General features: G+C 36.4%; 1 long non-coding RNA gene across 1 annotated transcript; it reads left to right on the top strand.

The window, feature by feature from the left end:
- The first annotated feature begins 14,189 nt into the window (after positions 1–14,189).
- On the top strand, positions 14,190–14,811 carry LOC133821200 (uncharacterized). The gene is made up of 2 exons (XR_009887371.1): positions 14,190–14,337; positions 14,471–14,811. It is a non-coding gene; the product is annotated as an uncharacterized LOC133821200 (long non-coding RNA).
- Positions 14,812–22,955: the final 8,144 nt, after the last annotated feature.

Below are 22,955 nucleotides of genomic sequence, written 5' to 3'. Positions count from 1 at the left end.
CATAATGCAGCTTAGTCGACTCATTGACAATCAATTTACCTCTGAGATTCGCCCAATGCGATTGAGCAGAAGATTGGAAGTTCTCATTCTCCTCAACCAGAACTGTGTCCCTAACCTTATCTTCGTCCCCCTGATGAGTCAATTCATCATCGCTAGCAAGACCCACCGAACGTAACCTCTGCGTATTTTCCGTCAAGCTTGAAGGCAAAACTTCCTCTGTCTGCAGATTTGGTTGAACCTTCAACGATGATTCCGTTAATGGCAAAGATCTAGTGGCCTCCTCAGACCTTGTTCTTGATGCAGGCTTTCGAGCAACCTTCTTCTTCTTCATCATGGAGAGAAGAAAGGAACCTTCACACGCCTGGTTTGGTTTGGTTTGGTAACTTGCTTTAAGGGGAATTGATTGAATATTTTTGAAGAGGAAGTATTTATTTGTTTAGTAGAAATTTGGTGGGAATAATTAGAGGATTTTGACTTTATATTTTTGGGGTATTTTGAATTATTCTCTTAGTGCTTAATTATTTGTGTTAAAGGAAGCTTATCCCTGAGTTTTGAAGTGAAGAATGGCACCAAAGAGATTTAGAAAGAGTACTAAAGGTGCTTCCTCATCTGAGGTTCAATTTGATGCCACTAAATTTATTTCTGAGGAGGCATTCAAACGCTATCAAGGTGCGATAGTGAAACAAGAAACGATGATTGAAGAGAGGGGATTTGATATGGAGATTCGTCATGGGTATCCATCTATTGCAGAACAGATAGAGAAAAGACATTGGGCGAAATTTTGGTCACAACCCAATGCTGCAGTAATTCCTATAGTAAGAGAGTTTTACTAATGGAATTTCTCAAGTTACAGCTATGGCTACAGTGCGAGGGGTTAATGTGAATTTCTCAAGTGTAGCCATAAATCAATTTTATGGGCTTCCTAGCATAGACAATGATGAGTATAGCCAAATCATTGATAATTCTGACTTTAATGAGATTATCCAATTTTTGTGTAAGCTAAATACCCAATGGAAGTTAACTGAAACAGGTCTTCCCATTAAGTTTAAGCAAGAGGCAATGGGAGTTATTGAAAAAGCCTGACATAAGTTTATTAATGCAAAATTATTTCCCACTAAACATGTCAGTGGTGTGAATCTGGGTACTGCCATACTTTTATATGCCATCTTGAAGGGGAAAACAATTGATGTGGGGCATGGGGCGCATTATTAAGTCTTCCATTGAGAGTAGTTTCAGACATGTTTCTAAGGGGTTCTATCATCCCCATCTCATTAATTCCATGTGTGCTCAAGCTGGTGTGAAATGGGTACCTTCAGAGCCTTTGATGCAGCCCATGCATATTCTAAATAAATCCTCCATCACTCGCTTCAAGGTCACTTACACTGTAGGGCTAGTTCATCTTCTCATACTCAGGCTAGGCCACCGCGATCAACAAAAAATATGACCTTGGTGGACCGTATGACACTTGTGGAGGAATCTCTATACAATACCTCTCAAGAGCTGCATGCTCACCGTACTAAATTCCAAGCACACCAGCAACGCATGATTGAGTGAGCTAGATATCAAGATGTTTGTTCCAGGATGAACGCCATACACCTTGGCATGGAGATGACAAACTATCCACCTGCACCACAGTGGATTCAATCATATCCACTACCTATTCCCATGATGCAAGATGATGAAAACGAGGAGGAAGCTGAAGATGATCAAGGAGATGCCTGATTAATGAGCATTTACTTTGGTTGAGGGAGTTTTTCTTTTATTTTATTTTATTTTGCATTGAGGACAATGTATTGTATAAGTGTGGGGGAAGGGAACAATTGAACTAAACTGCTTTGATTTTATTTTTATGATGTTCTGTTGTTTTTGCTTTGATTTTTATTTTTTATTATGCTGTATTTTTTTTATGTTTTTATGTCGTTTTGTTTTTCATTTTTAGTTTTTTTTTAGGTTGTCATAAGCATGGCATGATTATGTTGGAAGTTGTTTGTCAATGATACATTTTTTGATTGAGATGAGACTAGTTTCCTTGGAGATTGATGAATTCTGCATGAATTGTGTGCTTAACTCTTGTCTGGTTGTTACTTAAGCTTGATCTTTAATTTTTAAACATAATGTGTTCAATTAGATTTATTTTTTCACTAGTATTTGGAGATATTTATGCATGCTATTACTTATATATAGTCTCGACCACTCTAGAACCCATTGATTAATTGTTTGAGGCGAAATCTTAAGTACACATGATTATGAAGATGATTAAGGCATGTTTTTTGGATCTCTTGAGCCTTTCAAACTTACCTATGAAATTGAATGATAACTCTACAAAATAGAGTTATTTTACCACATTTTATAAGCCAATTGTTGCTTAGTTCTTGAGTTTTTAATTAATTTATCAATTTTTTAAGTAATTTTGAATTTATTAGTTTTATTTTGATTTTATGTATTTTTATTTGTTTTTTGTATTTATTTTGTTTAATTATGTTGTTACTAATTTATGTGTGTTTAATTTCTTTATGTAGGTGTATTTGTTGGGAGCAAATGAAATGTTGATAAAATGTTGGTATAAAGAAATGAAGAAATCAAGCCCAAAATGAAAGGCCCAATCCAATTCTTGACAATGCCATGTCATCAATCCATGTGCTTCTTTCTCCACCATTGGATTTGTAACTATAGGAAAAGATGACAATTTTGAGCATGAATCCATGTGCTTTTTTTTAGACCAATAGGAGTGTTATCCTTTACCAAAGAATTTATCTATAAATAGGAGTCTCATTTCACCATTTCAAGCACACCTTCTCTTACACCACTTCTTCCATCTCTCTATTCTCTCCATCTTTTTCTTTTCTTAGATTAGTTTTTATGTATTTTTAGAGGAATAATTTGGAGGTTCATCCTCCAAATTTTCCTATTTATGTTGTAATTTTTATTTTGTTTTTTTATAGTTATGGGTTTCTAATCCACTTAAAATTATTAAGGTGGAGGATGAACCAAGATATAACTATATAGTGTTTATTTTATGTTGACCTCCCAAAATGAGCAATAAAGTTTATGATTTTTCTTCTTCTAAATGTTTCTTTCATCTATAATATCATGTATTTTAGATTGTTAGAACATATTTTACTTGGTTCTTAATTGTGCAAAAACATAGTATTCTTTGATTAAGATGTGTCATTAAATTGTTCACATCCAATGCTTAGAACAAAAATACTATATTTTGCTTTAGAAATAACATTATTTGATTTTTTTGTAGTTTCATTAAATTGATTCACAACTAATGCTTTGAAGTTATACTATTGAAGTGAAGGAAAATCTATATTTTTGAATTAAAGAGAGCTTAAAGGAAGTATAATGTTTTGGAAAAGGTAATTAGATTGATTTCAATTATCACTAAAAATTGGGAAGTCAACATATTAATAAATATTATTATTTATATTTTGTGGATTCTAAAATCTTAATAATTTTATAAATAACTATTAAAAACAAATCTTTTTAGTTTATTTATTTTAACTTTTTTTTTAGTATTTTCTTTCTTTATTTTTAAACAAAACACATCAATCTTTGGAACTAGGTTAGAAATTTATTTCACTTTGGTAAAAATAGTTTTCTCTTTTGATTTAAGTCAACTCCTTTGGGTTCGACCTCGTGCTTACACGAACACTATTCTATAAATACGATTCGTGCGCTTGCGAGTATAAATATTTAAAACATACCCGTTTTGGGTCCATCATTGAATATCCTAGTTTCTCATTTTTTAGCCATAATGACTAATCTTTTTCTTTTATAAGCCAATATCTAAACATTTGTAGCTAAAAATTTTATCTTTTTCGGTGACCCATTACACCATAGTTTTATATGATTGTTTGATTTGGCGGGTTGTGTTATGGGTTTCAAGAAGGGGAAGTTGTATTGGTTTGTTGGATTATAATGTGAAAGTATATGATTTACTATTTCTTCCAATTAGTTGAATTGAAAAGAAAAAAAAATCTGCACTGAGAAATATGAAAAAAAAAAGTATTGCAAAAGTATAAGTGTGGGGGAAGTAGTAAGATCAATGTGAAAAAAATGGAAAGATTATGTATTTTCTTGAATTGCATGGGAAATTTGTGGGAAGATCTAGAGAATAGAAAAAAAAATATAGGCTATGGTGTGATTTAAGCTTAAATATTCATTTTTCATCTACCTTCAACCTTACCCTTACATTAGAAGCTTTTAAAGACCTTATGATTCTTGATTATGTGTGTTTACATTAGTGGAGAACAATTGGTTAATGTCTATGAAGTGGATGTTTTTCATGAAAATATTATTATCTATGAGACTTTATAACATATTATGGCATATATAAATTGATTCAAATGTTTGTGTTTTGGTTTGTTTAATTGTGCATAATTATAAATAAGATCAAGTTTTAAGTGGAAATTATGCATTGAGTTGAAATTCTGAGGAATGTGGAATTTAGATTTTTCTTATAACTCATATTGGTTGATCAATCTTTGAGATAACTAACACTTTCGACAAAATCATTGCTTATGTTTATTTGTTTAGTTTTTAGTTTTTATTAGTGATTTTCCTTAGGGACTAACAAAGTTTAAGTGTGGGGGAATTTGATAAGGGTATTTTGGATATTATATATTGTTATCCCCAAAAATTGGAGATCGATGACGTGGAAATAGAGGTGACAAGTGGCAGTGCATGGTCCGTAAACGACACATTAATAGTCAATAAATATATTGGCTCCTCAGAGTTATGATAAAGTGATCTGGCTTAGGAGTGACCCGGTAGACCAATGAAGAGTTTTGACTGGCCAATCAAATGTCATGACCGACCAAGCATGACCTTGTCCGACCAGTCATATGATTGTCTGCCCAGTCATGACCATGTCCGACCAGTCATGACCATGTCCGACCAGTCATGACCTGTCTGCCCAGCCAAGTGCATGTCTGCCCAGTCGAGTGCATGTCTGCCCAGTCAAGTGCATGTCTGCCCAGTTAAGTGCGTGTCTGCCCAGTGAAGGTTTGGCCGACTAGACTGAATGTGATATGGATCGACTAGATGGAGTAGGACTACGTCAAGATTCCCAGAAACTGCTTCAACAAGAATCGATCTTGGAATACACAGGAATCTCTCATTTATCCCACGAATATAGTGTACTGTTACATTTTGAATATTATTGTAATTTTAATATAATGAGAATAATAAAATATCCCGATTATGGAGGATATCATCTGTACGATCCTGAGCCTATAAATACAAGGCTTATGGCATCATAAAGAGGACTTTTGGATTTTTGAACTTTTGATCTGAATTTTCTAGAGAGAGAGAGTACTTGTATTTGAGAGAATTCTTGTATTCTTGGAATCTGCACTAAAGAAACGCAGTTGACTCAGGTTCATATGATCTTGAGTGTAGTCTATAATCACAATTCTAAGTGGATTAGGCTATTACCATCATATTGGGGCTGAACCACTATAAAATCGTCTGTGTCGTTTATTTTCTCTTGAAGGTTTTATCATTTTTGACGTTCATACGTCGTTAGCCAAAAACGCGGTCAACATTTTGGTGCTTTCATTGAGTGCCTGAAGAGAAAGACAGACGGTCCCTGAAGTATTATGGCGCCTAAGAACACCAATGCGGCCTCCAAGAAGACAGGTTCCTCTAAAGAGCCTGCCAGATCAGAAGGTCCTGGCCCACAAGATCGTGAGACTGAGCCTAGAGTCGTGATCGAGGACGTGACTCCAGAAGTTGAAGAACTCCAAGAAGCCATGGGGGCCTTCTAGGAGGAGATGGCACAATTCCACGACAGACAGGAGGCGTTCGCTGAAGAGATGGCCAGGCTGAAAGCCGCGTTAGAGCAGCAAAGGCGCGATATGGAGGCCAGAAGCGAAGAGCTCAGACAACAACAGGAGGAGGTGAACCGGAGACATCGTGAAGCAGCACTTGCTCTAGAAGCGGCTACCCAATTGGCCCAAGCCAATGCTCAAGCCGCAGCACAAGCAGCCACCTAGGGAGCAAGAAATAATGATGCTGGTCGGAGGACCACTGACAGAGCCGATTCTCGAGGACCGGGCAGAAGTAGGAGTAAGCCCCTTGGTCGGGAAGATGATGGGGACCGATCCAGAACTGCCTTAACGCAAAGGGATCACTCTAGAACCCCCTCCAGGAGCCACCAATCAGAGGCTTCTAGATTAGGGAGTCACCGGTCGGGCAGTAAAAAGACTCCACCCAGGCAGGATCAAACCAAGACTCCTCGAGAGAAGAGGACTTCACAATTCAAATATGGGCATGGTCGTGATGAGGCTGATATTCATCACACCGACCAGTCAAAGGAAAATGAGGGCAATGACCAACAAGGAGGAAACGACTGCCCAGGGCGTACCGAAAGGCCTCCACTGCACCCCGGCCAGCAGCATAGTGGGAGAGCGCAAGTCCCACGTAGTAAGCCCTCTGGGAAATCGAAGAGTATGGTGGTCGATCGAGCAGGAGAGCATGCTTCCCGGAAGGATCTAAGGGATGTTATCACCAACAAGAGGAGGACCGTCCCGATCGAAGGTCAAAATCTGGACCGCCCTGCCAGTCAAGTAGAAATACTTGATGATGGCGTGCCAGATGGTAATGCCCGACCAAGCGGTCAAGACCTTGGAACCTCATCAGTTGCACCAGCCATCCAAGCCCATCTTGACATGCTAACAGCTGCAGTGCAAAGTTTGTCAAAACGACCTTCCGAGATAGATGCGATAGACCACCGGAGTGGCAGCCCATTTTGTGCCCGAATTAGAGCAGCCCAACCACCGGCAAAATATAAAGCACCGGTTCTGCCAATATATACAGAAAAGGCAGATCCCATCAGACATATTGGGAAGTTCGAGGACCAGATGGAATTGCTCAGAGTAAGTGACGATTATCGGTGTAGAGTTTTCCTAACTACATTGTCGGATACTGCCCAGGAATGGTATTGGAAGTTTAAGCCAAACTCCATTACCTCTTGGGAAGCATTCAGGAAGGAGTTTTGTAGACAATTCAACACTACCCGGACTCCACCAGTTTATGCCAACCACTTGGCAGATATCAAACAAGGAAAAGATGAGTCTCTAAAGAATTATATACAGAGATTCATGAGAGAAGCCAATAGAGAAACTACTGTAGGAGACGAGGGGAAGATGGTTGAAATATCTGCTGGGATAACTTATCGGAGCCCTTTGTGGGATAGCATACATAGAAATCCAATTTCAACACTTCAACAATTTCTTGACCGAGCAGACAAGTATATGAAATTGGATGATGCAATCGAGAAAGAGGAGAATGGCATAAATAATCCGGGCGGATCAACTGACTCTCCTAAGGATGGTGGAAAGAAATGTGGAAATAACGGGTCTGACCACCATGAGGAAAAGAAAGTAAAGTTGAGTTCAAATGAAAAGCCAACCAAGTATGAGCCTCAGTTCACTAACTACACCACTCTCTCGGCCAGCCGAGCAGAGATATATCTTGCTAGTCATGAAGAGGTTCCCTACAAGAAGCCTCCCCCCATCAGGAAAGAGATGAGGAAGAGAGATATGAATAAGTTTTATCGTTTCCATGGAGATTATGGTCATGACACGAATGAATGCAATCACCTCAAGGATGAGATAGAATTTCTTCTCCAGTCGGGCAAGTTGAGGAAGTACCGGGCAGAGACACCCCAAGGAGAAGGAGGTAGCAACAATCCTGGTTTCAAGCGACAAAGATCTCCACCCTTGCAGCCTGGACCTGTGGACTTTACCTTAGACACTATATGTGGAGGTCCACACTTGGCTGAGGAAAGAAACGAAGCAAAGGAGAAGTAAGCTGAGCGGGAGTGCTAGGATCAGAAACCATTGGAGTGGCGAGCATCAGAGGATATATTATTTTTAAATACCGCTTTCAGAGTGGTAGCTTGATTTCGAGTTGTTTGACTTGTTATTTAAGTTTGGTTTATGAGCTGATTATTTGCTAACCAATCATTTTATTTTTGAACAATTTTGGTTGTTTAAGACTCGTTATTAGACATGTTTTGTCATTTTTAATTTACGAGTAATAAAAGAGACTACGCGCAGCGTGGTCGATTCTTGCTACAAATATGCATGTGTGTTAGTTATCCGAGCAGTGTTCAACTGGTCGGTAAAATCGAACAGTGTTCAACTGGTCGATACGTTCAAACAGTGTTCAACTACCTGAATCTTTTCCATATATTCTATGTGTTTCACGAGTAATTAACTGCTCGAACAGATTCGGTCAAGTAGCAAGTGACTAAGGATCTTTCAACCCTCGATCACCTAGGGGGCACATGGAGTATACTGGTATATAATTTAACACAGGCAATAAGAGCACGAGTTAATGTATCTGTTTTTAGGCTGACTTGTAAATTTTCGAAGTCCAAAAAGGCCATTAAGCTAACTTGTTTGACAAAGCTTAAGTAACTTGGAATTTTTTTAAAAAAATTTCAAGTTAGAAACAGATATTCGTGTGACAATAAACATTATGCTCATAAAATATTAGAGCAATAAGAGTGTGAGAAAGTACTTAGTATGGACTTATGAAATGTCTAAAATTTCTAAGTTAGAAAACTAAGTACTCATGCGAAAATATATGGCATACATCAGAGTGACTTTACTATTTACAAAAAACTTATAACTTTTTAAGTCTAAAAAGACTTAGAATGTTTTAAGTTAACAAAGAAAAGTAAAGTATAAATGCCAACAACTCAGCTATACAATAATAAAGAGTAAACTACTAGCCAGGTACAAGTTTAGCTGATCAGGTGCAAAGTTTTCCTGCTCGGGAGAGCAGGTACAACTTCCCTGGTCGGCTAAGCATGTATCACCGATCGAGTAAGAAACTATGTTGTTTAGAATAAATAACATCGACGAGTCCCTGGAGTGAATCAAACAAACATAAATTGATAAATGTAAAGGAAAAATATTTGTTACTACTCAGAAATTATTTTATTGGGTAGTAAAAATATGTTTTATCCCTTAGAAAAAACATGTATGAAGGAAAAAGTAAAAGGAAAAAATTTGGTGCCTAGTGTGAGTGGTGTCCGACCGGATTGGCCGGGGTGTCTGAGGAACTAGGCCCAGAATTTTGGTGCCTAAGGCACGGCATCCGAGCAGCTGCCCCTTGATGTCCGACCGGATTGGCCAAGGCGTCCGAGTAGCTACCCTTTGGTGTCCGAGCGGAGGCACGCGTGTCCGACCAGCCAGCGTACATGTCCAAGGCATGTGTGCATCCGAGTGGATGCGCATCCGAGGAGGAGAAGGTTGTGTCCGAGTTTATTGGGGCTGTGTCCAGGCGGATTGGGCTGCGTCCGATCGAGTGGGGCTGTGTCCGAGCAGCCAGGCCCGTGTCCGAGCAGAAAGTGGTATTCTTCTGTGCGGCTGAGGTGCTAAGCCTTAGGCTGTGTCCGAGCAGCTATGTCCAAGCAGAATTCGTCCGTCCGAGCAGCACACATCCGAGGAGCCATGGTGCCGAGGTGTGTGTCCAAGGCTGTCCGAGGGGCCTAGTCCAAGCCAAAGCTAGCATCCGGTCGGATGCATCTTGAGGCCAAGGGGCTAATGTATGGTCCGATTGGACCATACTTTTTACAAAGGAAATAAAACAATGGCCAAACGGCCATATTCCATGTCTCATACCCAAACCTCACCATAAACCCTAAGCCAAGAAAAGCAAAGCCCTAAATTCCATCTAGCACAAACACCATTTCACATCCAAAACACATACTACCACAAGATCAAAAAATAGAATTTGAAGAAATAAAAAGACAAGTTCAGTCGTGGGTTTATGTGAAAGTTATTGACCGGGTAGGAGCTTTTGAATGACCTCGAGAACATTTTGCTAGAAGAAAAGTTTATCATGTGAGAAAATCGTATAATAAACTTGGGGGGCAAATGTTATCCCCAAAAATTGGAGATCGATGACGTGGCAATAGAGGTGACAAGTTGCAGTGCATGGTCCGTCCACGACACATTAATAGTCAATAAATATATTGGCACCTCAGAGTTGTGATAAAGTGATTTGGCTTAGGAGTGACCCGATAGACCAATGAAGAGTTTTGACTGGCCAGTCAAATGTCATGACCGACCAAGCATGACCTTGTCCGACCAGTCATATGATTGTCTGCCCAGGCATGACCTTGTCTGCCCAGTCATGACCATGTCTGACCAGTCATGACCATGTCCGACCAGTCATGACCTGTCTGCCCAGCCAAGTGCATGTCTGCCCAGTCAAGTGCATGTCTGCCCAATCAAGTGCATGTCTGTCCAGTTAAGTGCGTGTCTGCCCAGTGAAGGTTTGGCCGACCAGACTGAATGTGATATGGATCGACTGGATGGAGCAGGACTACGTCAAGATTCCCAGAAACAGCTTCAACAAGAATCGGTCTTGGCATACACGGGAATCTCTCATTTATCCCACGAATATAGTGTACTGTTACATTTTGAATATTATTGTAATTTTAATATAATGAGAATAATAAAATATCCCGATTATGGGGGATATCATCTGTACGATCTTGAGCCTATAAATACAAGGCTTATGGCATCATAAAGAGGACTTTTGGATTTTTGAACTTTTGATCTGAATTTTCTAGAGAGAGAGAGTACTTGTATTTGAGAGAATTCTTGTATTCTTGGAATCTGCACTAAAGAAACGCAGTTGACTCAGGTTCATCTGATCTTGAGTGTAGTCTATAATCACAATTCTAAGTGGATTAGGCTATTACCATCATATTGGGGCTGAACCACTATAAAATCGTCTGTGTTGTTTATTTTCTCTTGAAGGTTTTATCATTTTTGACGTTCATACGTCGTTAGCAAAAAACGCGGTCAACATTTTGGTGCTTTCATTGAGTGCCTGAAGAGAAAGACAGATGGTCCCTGAAGTATTATGGCGCCTAAGAACACCAATGCGGCCTCCAAGAAGACAGGTTCCTCTAAAGAGCCTGCCAGATCAGAAGGTCCAAAAACACGGTCAACATATATTTTTATCCTTTTGCACTTAGATAATGTTTCTTTCAAGTGTTTTTAGGTGTTCTTAGCTTTGTTTTACGAGTTTTTGATTTTTAAGTCATAAAATATTTTATAAGGCATTATTGATGAATTTGATACATTTTTGCGCTTAGGAATGAATGTGAAATGATAGGACTCGAGCATGAAGTTGAAAATTATGAAGAAAAAGCATGCGAGCAGAAAGTGACCTGTGGCCGCGGCCACCAACATTTACTGGTCGTGGCCTGGGAGACAAGGAGTAGTGGCTGCGGCCACCATGATCTCCTGGCCACGGCCGCGCGACAAGTTTTTCCTAAAAAATTCAAATTTTAAATGTAATTTTTGATGGGCTAGAAAAGGGATTAGGATTAACTTTTATTATAACTTTGAATTGCAAATTTTAGAAGCTAGAGCAGCGGAGGAGGAGAAAAAACATCAGCATCTATATTCTTCAATCTAGTTTTTCTTTCTTATCAAAACTCTTTTATTTTCATTGAATATTTATGTTTACGAATATGAATATGAATACGAAATATTTTTCTTTATAGTTGAGGGCTATTTCAAAACCTTAGACATGAGATCTTGAATACATTGATGAATTTTATTTATTTTATTCCCTTATATTAAATTTCTTCTATTTTTCTGTTTAAATGTCATGGATCTTGTAATATCTTGTTTAGACGACCGCTAATTAGGGTTTTGCATTATTCTACTATCATCTTAGGAATTCTATTCACCTAATAGTTTAGGATTCTAAGTAGAGTGATAAATTACAATTAGAGTATTGTAACGGGTATTTTGATTGTGATGAAAAATAGAACCTAGGTTAAATGAATTTCATGCTTAATGAATTTGTTGCCTAGATTAACTTGTTTCCACAAAGTGTAATGCTTTTACTAGGTTAAATAGATCGCATGCTTAATAGGTTTATTGCTGGGTAAAAATGGTTAATTAAGAGCGCTTAACTTTAATTAAGTATAATAGGGAAACTGAGATAATTGACTGCTTAAGTGTAATCTGCGGGGTTAATAGTTTAATTGGGAATATAGAATATTATTCGTCATTGTTGATAGATTGATTGTTGAAGGTGGAGAGTAATTCCTGACTATTTCTTTAATATCGTTATATCCTTAGTTATTCAATCTTTTATATTTATTTTATTTTATGTTTTCAGCTGTTAAAACTAGAACTTATTTCTAATTTTAATTTAGTTATTATTTTGAATAATAATTTGATCATAGTCCTCGTGGGTTCGACCCTTATTTACCGCTATACTGAAGTAGCTGGTGTAAGTGAAAGAAATATATTTAAATTTGATATGGCATACGACACGCATCAGATACAACTTTTATACGACTAGCAGCATCCTAATAAAAAGACAATGAATATGCGAGCAGCGTGGAAAAACTGATCAAAAAGCAAATTTGAAAAGTTTTTTCGGAAAAGATTTTCAACTCCAAAAACAGGTGGGAAAAACCCAGTTTTCCCGAAACACTCAAAATCGAATTTTCACTTCGATTCTGGACCCGAAATCAGTGTAAATACTCCCTATTTCTTGTTAAACATTGTTTTGTACATTATACTGCCTAAAATCCCTATTATAGCATAGTTATTCTATGTATTTTTGCCTAAATCCGATTACCCAAAAAACTTTCCAAGAACAGTGTGAACCCAGTTGTGGAAACATGCAAATCAGGGCCAAAATACGTGAAAATTGCTACAAAAGTAACAAGATGAATTCGAAATCTTACTTGAGGTACATATTTGTTGAAGAAAACACGAGGATGGTGAGTGAAGTTGATCGTAGATGCCTTGGATCGAATTGAAGGCGCTGGTTTTCTTGGAGGTTTTTCTAAGTGTTCTTGAGGAGAGAGAAGGCTCGGGTAAAAAATGAAAAGAAGTGGGAGGGCATATATTTATACTGATCGGAGCATTAATGTAAGGTAATGATGAGAATGGAGATTCGAAGCATGGGGAATCGCAATAACCGTCAAAATGTGTCTAGAGAACCGAAAGGGTGATGATTACTTGTTTTTTTTTCTTCCGAAAAAGTAAGTACTGGAAGATGTGACAAGTCAGCTAGATTGTTGATTGAGTAAGTTTATTAAATGTTGGTCGCATTAAAATAAAATTGGAGGCAAATGTTTACTAAAAAATATTTTCTTGATGACATGGCACGAACGAGGCGCACATGAACCGCACGTGACTGTTTATTGATGAAAGTCTGGTCGACCAACAAACAGGAAATTAAGCTGCCCGATAGGCGCGAGGGACATGCTAAGTAACAGGGAAGCTGATGTGCTGACATATATGACCAGATCTGCTCGTAGGACCAAAGCCATAATTTAAATACAGTTATGAGTTAGATACTTCTAAGATATTTTATTATCTTTATACGTAAATACCATTATTTATGTTATTATTTAAATATGCTTGTAGTATAAGTTAATGACGACCCATAGACTCATATGTACATCCTAGAAATAGGGCTCGTGGGATTCATTGAGGGATACACAATAATTTGTATTCTGAGAAAACTAGTGCTTTTATACACGATTTTGTATTCCACTTTGGAGCTTGTGAAACTTAGTAAACCCTAGTTCACTGATCGCATGATTCAGAGATTACATCCGTAAAATCACTAAGTAGACGTAGGTTATTACCAATCTCTAGGGCCGAACCACTATAAAATATGTGTGTCGTTTTAGTTCTTGCATTCAGTTTATTAATTCTTATCGTATTTAGTGACTTAATGTCATTGACTAAATCGAGATTCATCAATATGTCATGTAGCCATATAAATATATATAGATTTATATCAATATTGTGTTTATATGTTATATGTAAAGATTATTAATATAAATATTTATATATACTATAGAATTATAATTCATTCTATTATATATATATATTAAAAATAATAAATTTGTATTAAAATTATAGATAATATTTAAATTTCTACCTAATATAATTAAAAATAAAAAAAATCATACTATACAATATATTTTTACAGTAATTCAAGAATATATTTACATTTAAAATAAGATAAAGATAAAGATAAGGAGGAGCGAGAGAAACTGAAAAAGGGGGTAAAAAGAATAAATAATATATTAAGATAAAGATAAAATAGGAAACGCCGACTTCGAACCGCCAATTTCCTAAAGAAGAAAACGAAATAGAAGTGAACCGATCGATCACATTCAGAACCCAACTCGGATCACTTTATTATTAAAACTCATCAGAGGAATATCCTTAATCAAAAGAGAGTAAGTAGTAATGGAGCTGAAACCCTCGCTTATGTCAGCCTTTCTGGTCATCTTCTTGGTCATGGCAGCATCTAGTAAATAGTCCCTCATTTCTTCCATATTTATTATTTTTTTTGTTTCAATAATAAAGTATGAGCTCATTAAATTATTGACTTGACTGATACATGATTGTGTATATATATATGGTTAATTAATTATAATTTATAGAAGAATTAAGGGGTGAAGCAAGAGGAGCCTTTCGTTGCCCCAAAATGATAGAGTGCAACAGCGTGTGCCAAGGCTACCCCAACTGCTGCATCAATGGCCAGTGCCTTTGTCAATCCTGCCGTACTCTTCTTCCACCGCCGCTTCCACCGTCTTGTCAAGCCAGAAATTGCAAACAAAATTAGATCTTCTGTTACTTTTAGGTCTCTCTTTTTCTTTTTTCTTTCAATTTCAACCAAATAATTGCTGATCCAAATGAAAGTGATATATAATTGAGTAGTTTTTTTTTCCCTACAAGTGTGAATTGAGTCCGTATATATTGCAGCCATTGTTATTATTATTAATTTTGCACTTTTTATTTTTATTTACTGTATACATATTATATATTTTATTGAAATGACATACATTTTTCTGGTGTACCTCTGTCTAATCAGTTGACATGACAAAAGACAAAAAAGAAAAATGGAAGGCAACAAAGAGAAAATCACATCTGCCTTATTTATCACTGTTCTTCAGATGTTCGTGGTAATAACATACCATTTTATTTATTCTGCTTAAAACTCACTTTCTATTCTAAATAATATTAATTATATTTTTATATTTCACTAATTAATAAAAATATTTTTGTACTAATTTTTAAACGAAATTTATTTTAATAAGACAATAACACTTTCATTTGTCCAGAAAAGTTCACAAAAATACCTATACTTTTCTCTTTGTAAAAAAAAACATAATACATATTCTTTACCGACACAAATTTCTTGTCCGTTGCAATTATGACTGACTGGTTAGTAAAGATCAAATAAATTGAAAATGAATAAAAGAAGTGGTTCAACCAAAGGAAATGACTTACAACACTCACATTCGGTGAGTTATATTGTCAAAAACTATAAAAGATAGCTCAAATTAAGAAAAATAAGTGTCTATTGGATGAGGTATTTTACAAATTTTTTTAGATAAATTTACAGTAAAAAGCTATATATAAAGTATACTATTAATCCTTCAACTCAATATATTATTAATTTTTCTCCAAAAATATATTCACAATATTATATTATATTTAAATATTTCCAATGAAAACTCCTAAAATATATTTTGAGAATAATAAAAATTTTTATTTGTAATTTTTTTTAGAATAATTGATATTTTAGTTTATTTTATAAATTTGGATAAATTTAAATTATAATATAATTATGTGATATTACATATGGGTAGATATTGTAAACATTAAAATATATAAAAATATTATTGATAGCTATAGAAAATATTTTAAATGAATAAAAAATATTTGAAAATATAATATTTAAATGATATAGAGAAAAAAAAATAGAGAATCTGATGTATGGTAAAATGTAAAACTTAGAAGTAAAATAGAAAAATGTGTGATTTAGAGAAGTATTTTAAAGGATGAAGTAGAACAGCAGATGAGAGTGCTCTTATAAGTTATGTCCTGAGTCAATTTTATTAATTTTCTCTTTGAGATTTTCCTACTTGACAAATCAGTCAGCCTTCCATCAAACTTGCCTCTCCTAATTTTAGGGGAAGAGACCTTTGTAATTTACAAAAATACCCTTAATGCAGAGATACTTTTATACCGCAGTCATGGTCGGCTGATAGGACTTGTATCAGGTAGTACTGGTCGAGTCTAACACTTTCTCTGCACATTTACTTTCTTTTCACGTGCATCGTAATTGTGCTAGACCAATTTGGCTTCGCTACAGAGTTGACCTGACAAAAACTTTTACTCTCGACCCCCGATTTCTTTCTCGCGATATTGTGTTCTCTCGAGTTGTTCCTATCAAACATTCATCTTGTCAAGTTTGATCTCAAGCCCCCTGACTTCATTCTCAGCCTTTATTACGGTGAGACAGTTCTCATGTGAAGATTAATGAGTTGGACTTCTTGCCTTGTGCCTTGTGCCTTGTGCCTTGTGAGCAGCCTTCCTGCTCAATGACACGTGATCAGGCTCAAGACTTTTCTGGTGTGTCTTGACCAAACATTTGTGTGTTAGTCATCTTTGAAGGCTTGTAACTTTTGACTCGAGTTGAACTTTGAGACCCATAAAATATGAAATGGAAGCTTATCAAGAGATCTACACGCTAAATAAGGCTGGCCTATCGTAATCTAGCTTTTGGCCCGAAAAACACTGCTTGAAGCACTTTTGGAGGCACGAAAAATTTCTAGCAAATATTTTGTTCTTTGAGCATACTAAATTTTGGGTATAACACCCCTCCTTATAAAATATAAACTCTCTTATCAGGCACATTGTATATGATGAGCTAGACAACACTTGATCATTTAGTATAAATCCGTTTTGTAACAGAATTCTGTTGTATAGCTGTCTTAACAACATGTGTAACTATATTGTAACAACTTCTTTACACTACCAATGATATGTATATCAAGAGTCTCAACGTGATAAGGCTGAGCTCTTCATATTTACAAATCTCTTTTACATTCTTCTATGATTTCAATTTTCATTTTTCTCTCAAGTGTTCAAACCCTTCCATGGTATCAGAGTTCTTCTTGCCATGGCTGATGAAGGATATCAAGCTGTGCAGTCAACTTTTGCTCATCCTCGCGACAATGCACCACCGCTGCCTCCACCACAACCTCAAGCTCCGGTCATTGCTCCAGCTCCAGCAATCGATCCTGCTAATCTCCCCAACAACAATCTTCTTCCGCTGAATCTACAGTTAGATCGCTCAAATTGTTCATACTGGAGAGCACTTGTGCTTGCAGTTGTTCGTGCTTACAATCTCGACGGCTATGTTCTTGGAACCACTCCATCTCCACCTTAATTTATTGCAGGCAACGTTCTAAACCCTGCTTATCTTCAATGGCTTCGCTTCGATCAGTTTCTAATGCATTGGTTAATGAACTCTGTCTCTGAGGCAATGCTTGGCCATATCATTCATTGTCATTCATCCGTTGAGATTTGGAATCTTCTTGCTCAACTCTTTCCCACGAAGTCTAAGTCTCAGATTCTGTAAGTCAAAGGTTTTCTTCAAGCAACCAAGAAAGGATCCATCTCCATTGATGATTACATTCTAAAATTGAAGCATTATGCAGATGCTCTTATTGAAGCAGGGGAACCAATTTCTGATGACAACCTTTGTCTCTACATCTTAGGAGGTCTTGGACTCGAGTATGAAGCTACGGTAGTAAATCTTACCAATTGAGCTTAGAATCTCACTCTCCAAGAACTTCGATTTAGCCTTCACAATCAAGAAATGTGAATCATTCAACAAACTAGCATTGCTTTAGAGAATGTTCAAGCCAACTTTGCTAGTATGAATTTTCGTGGTGGCTATAGAGGTTCAGGACGTGGTGGAAATCGTGCACCCAACCGTCGTGGTAGATCCAACTCTGGTGGTCGTGGAGGATGAAGAAACAGGCCTGTTTACCAACTTTGTGGCCGTGCTGGTCATACAGTTCACAAGTGTTATCATCGGTATGATATCACCTTCAATTGTACTCAAACCACCTCTAATTCTTCCTCCACTTCGGCTGGAGCTGAATCCCCTTAGGCCTACATCACTAAATCTCCACTTGCTGATGACTCTCCTGGATCATGGTTCTTGGACAATGGGGCCACGCATCACATGACCACTGATACTGAAAATCTCAACACCAAAGCGGATTACAAAGGAAAAGCTAAAGTAATTGTTGGTAATGGTACCCCTATGCCCATACTTCACATAGGTTCTACTTCAGTTAATACTAGCATTTCAAATCATTCTTTAGTCTTGAGTTTACTAAAGATAACAATGTTGTACTTGAGTTTGACTCGGTTTGCTGTCTTATCAAGGACAAGAGCACGAGGCAAGTACTTCTTCGGGGTTCCCTAAGTGATGGTCTGTACAAGCTTCAAGTCTCCACCCCAAATTCCAATTTTGTTTCTAGTTGTAACTCTAAACTTTCCTCTTGTATTCCAACTTCTTTCAATTGTCCAACCTCCAGTAGCCTTGTACATGATAAGTCAAAGATAGCTTTTGTTTGGCACTGTCAACTTGGACACCCCTCCAAGTCTGTCCTAGCCAAAGTTCTATCTGTTGTTTCTCCAAATGTAAGTAGCAACAATGTTGCTTTTTGTAATGCTTGTCAAATGGGAAAGCTCCATGAATTCAGCTTTAAAATCTCAAGTAAAAAAACTGTTGCACCATTTGAGTTTATCTATTCTGATGTGTGGGGTCCTTATTTTTACCCCTCTACAAATGGTTACAAATACTATCTTAGTTTTGTTGATGATTTTACTCGATTTGTTTGGATTTTTCCTATGCAAGCTAAGTTTGAAGTCCAAACTCTTTTTAAACAATTTCTTGCTTATGTTGAAAGAAACTTTCAGTCAAAACTCAAGTCCATTCAAATAGATCTTGGTCTAGAGTATCAGCCACTTTATAATCTTTTGAAAGATTTAGGAATCACTAGGAGAAACTCTTGTCCTCACACACATCAACAATAAGGTCGTGTTGAGAGAAAACACATGCATGTTGTTGATATTGGTTTAACACTCCTAGCTCAGGCAGATATGCCTCTAAATTATTGGTGGGAAGCTTATCTCTCTACAACTTACTTGATTAATCGACTTCCCACTCCCACTTTGAATTTTGTTTCTCCATTTGAAAAGTTGTTCAAGCTAAAACCAGACTATAACCTTCTCAAATTTTTTAAATGTTCCTACTTTCCCCTACTTCGACCTTACCAGCCTCATAAGGTTAGTTTCAAGTCATCTAAATGCCTCTTTCTAGGCTATAGTCTCACTCATCATGGTTATAAATGCTTGCACCCGAGTGGTAGACTCTATATAGCTAGGAGTGTCACGTTTAATGAAAGTGAATTTCCATATTCCACTATCTTCACTCAATCAAACTTGTCTCCTGCCTCGACTTCTTTCTTTGTTGATGTTAACTCGTACAGAGTTCCCTTTCCTTCTATACCAAATTCCTCTTCTCCAAGTCAAACTCCTTCGATTCCTTCCTCTACTAAGCATTTCCTAAACAATTCCCCAAGTCCATCCCTTCCCACTGTTTCCCACCAAACTACTCCAAACACCACTCCAATTCAGTCTATGGAGTCTTCTTTCTCTTATGCAATCCCTTCCTATGTTCCCATTTATGATAAACACACTGACCTTCCTCTTCCTCCTCAACCCCGAAACACTCATACTATGGTTACCAGGTCAAAAAATGGTGTGTTTAAGCCTAAAGCTTTTCTTACTAATGCTAGTAACACTGATTTAGAACCATTAAATGTGAAGTCCGCTCTTGCTAATCCAACTTGGAAACAAGCTATGCAAATTGAATTTCAAGCATTACTAGACAACAATACTTGGACTCTGGTGCCATTCTCACCTGATATGGCTGTTGTGAACAACAAATGGGTGTTTCGCGTCAAATGTCATCTAGATGGGAGTGTGGATGGGTACAAGGCTCGACTGGTTGCAAAAGGCTTTCAACAAACCCCAAGTTTGGATTTCTTTAAGACCTACAGTCTAGTTATTAAGCCTTGTACCATAAGAGTAATTTTCACTCTTGCTGTTACTTATGGTTGGGACATTCAACAAGTAGATGTGAACAACGCGTTCTTGAATGGTGATTTGCAAGAATCCGTGTTTATGCAACAACCTTCGGGCTTCATCAGTAAAGAGTTTCCTCACCATGTATGTAAGCTTAACAAAGCTTTATACGGACTAAAACAAGCCCCTAGATCCTGGTTTGACAAGCTCAAGAACTTTTTTCTCGAGTGGGGTTTCACAAATTCGAAGGCTGATACTAGTTTGTTCTTCACCAGAAAACATGGCAAGTTGTTAATTGTACTAGTCTATGTTGACGATATACTCATCACTGGTGAAGACAAAGCTTAGATTCACATGCTTATTACTGATTTGCATTTACAGTTTGCACTTAAGGTCCTTGGTTCAGTGCAATACTTCTTGGGCTTTGAGGATTTTCGAGACTCATCTGGATTATATCTTAGTCTAAGAAAGTACAATAAAGATTTATTGCATAAGGTCAATCTCTCAAATGCTAAGCCTCAACTTACTCCCATGTGCTCCTACTCCAAATTATCACTCAGCTCTGGCACTCCTCTAGCTGTTCCTAAGATGTATCGTAGTGTCATTGGGGCACTTCAGTACCTTACCATGACTAGAACCGATATAGCTTTCGCTATAAGTTGTTTAAGTCAATTTCTTAGGGCTCCCACGACTACTCACTGGGTTGCCTGCAAAAGAGTCCTTTGATATCTAGTTGGTACTCAAGAACTTGGTATTTGCTTCAAACCTTCCACTCATCTTGATCTCCAAGGCTTCATTGACGCTGATTGGGCAGGATGCCTTGATGATCATCGATCTACTTCGTGCTACTATGTGTTTCTTGGTGGAAATTTAATTAGTTGGTGTTCAAAGAAACAACAAGTTGTGTCCAGATCAAGTACTGAAGCATAGTACAGGTCCTTGTCCTTGGAAACAACTGAGTTGATTTGGCTACAATCACTACTATCTGAACTTGAGGTTCGATTGTTTCAGTGTCCTATACTATGGTGTGACAATTTAGGAGCTGGTTCTTTGGCTTCGAATCCGGTCTTTCATGCCTGTATGAAACACAGAAATTGACCTTAATTTTGTACGTGATCGTGTTATAGCCAATCTCTTGAATGTTAGATATGTCAACCCATCTCATCAAATTGCATACGTATTCACAAAGCCTTTGCCTATTCCACAGTTCAATTTTCTAAGTTCCAAGTTGACACTTAGTGCTTCACCGTGTCACTTGAGGGGGGATATTAGGCACACTGTATATGATGAGCTAGACAACACTTGATCATTTAGTGTAAATCTATTTTGTAATATAATTTAGTTGTATAGCTGTCTTAACAGCTTGTGTAACTATATTGTAACAACTTCTTTACACTACCAATGATATATATATATCAATAGTCTCAATGTGATAAGGCTGAGCTCTTCATTTTTACAAATCTCTTTTACATTCTTCACTGGTTTCAATTTTCATTTTTCTCTCAAGTGTTCAAACCCTTGCATTTCTGTACAAAATTACAGAGTGACAAGTGTGCCCGCCGCCCACCCTGCATTAGACAATTTTTTTCACGAACGACATTTATAAAAATTAGTTACAAAATAATATTTTTGTAGACAACATTTGTAGACCGGCTCTTAACTAAAAATATATAATTTTGTAACTAACATTTATAAAAAAAATTAGTGAAATTAAAAACAACTATATCTATAACCAATGATTACAAAAAATAATACAAACCATTTTTAAAAAAAAAAAAAATAAAGATCTTGGGTGGCTACGCTTTGTTCTTCTTCAATGAGCTAAGTTGACCATCACAAAGATCTCATTGTTTGAACATCGGAGTTGGCCAAAACTGAAGCTTGAAGATGGTGGTGGTGCAAATTTCGAGTGAGATGGCTGGCGGTAAGTGTGGTTGGGGGTTTCATTGGCTGACGAGGTGGCACATATCAATGTTAAAGGTGGTTAACAATGGTCAACCATGGAAGAAGAAGAAAAAGAAAAGGAGAGGGGTGCATATTTTTGCAATTAGCTTTAAGCATTGTATATTTAAAATGTTTTACATTTTAGGACGAATATGTATTTTTCTCAATCTTGTTTATATTATTTTTATATTTTCTAAAAATTTATAAAAAAATTCAAACATTTTATTATAATAATAACATGAAACACATTTCAATATTATTATTTAAAAGCACTATTGCAAAAAGAGACTTTAACTTCAGTTTTTAAGGCTGATAAACTTCAGCGATTTATGTTTTAGACAAAATTTTATTATAAAAATGTTTTAAAATAATAATTTGGAACATCAAACGTATTCCTTATACATGCTTAATATTGTATATCTTTCTTATACATTGTGTTCTTTTCTAAAAATAAATTTGATTAATTGAAAAAAAGAAAGATATATGTTTTTCATAATGTATTTGGGTGTATTCTTCTAATTATGTGGTAGTTAGTGAAAAATATAAAACCAAAACAAAACATAAAAATATAGTAACTAATTTAATTCAATATACATTTTTTTTAGCTACTATATGTTGATTTCCAATAAAATATTCCCCATTCGAATTTTAGAACCCAATCACCAATCTAATAAAGAGTGCACATAAATATATATATTTAAAATATATAAGATTTTTGCCCCAAAACTATTATCACGGCCAGATAATGCCCTCTGACTTTTTCACATTGTTAAAAAATCTCCTCGAACTATTCACGTTACTGAGTTATCGTAAATCTATTACTTTACATCCTATGTGGCTAACGAAAAGCTGATTTGACACTTTAGGCACTGATGTAGCATTGCCACGTCACTACCACGTGTATAATTCAAAATATTTTTAAACAAAAAATTATTACTTTTCTTCATTAAAAATAATTTTAATTAATTAAAATCTTTTGAAAAATGATTTTAATACAAAAAATAAAAACTAAAACTAAATATCATT

This window comes from Humulus lupulus, chromosome 3 (assembly GCF_963169125.1).
Source record: "Humulus lupulus chromosome 3, drHumLupu1.1, whole genome shotgun sequence".
In the NCBI taxonomy this organism is placed as follows: Eukaryota; Viridiplantae; Streptophyta; class Magnoliopsida; order Rosales; family Cannabaceae; genus Humulus; species Humulus lupulus.
This window is presented reverse-complemented; position numbering and strand designations above follow the sequence as displayed.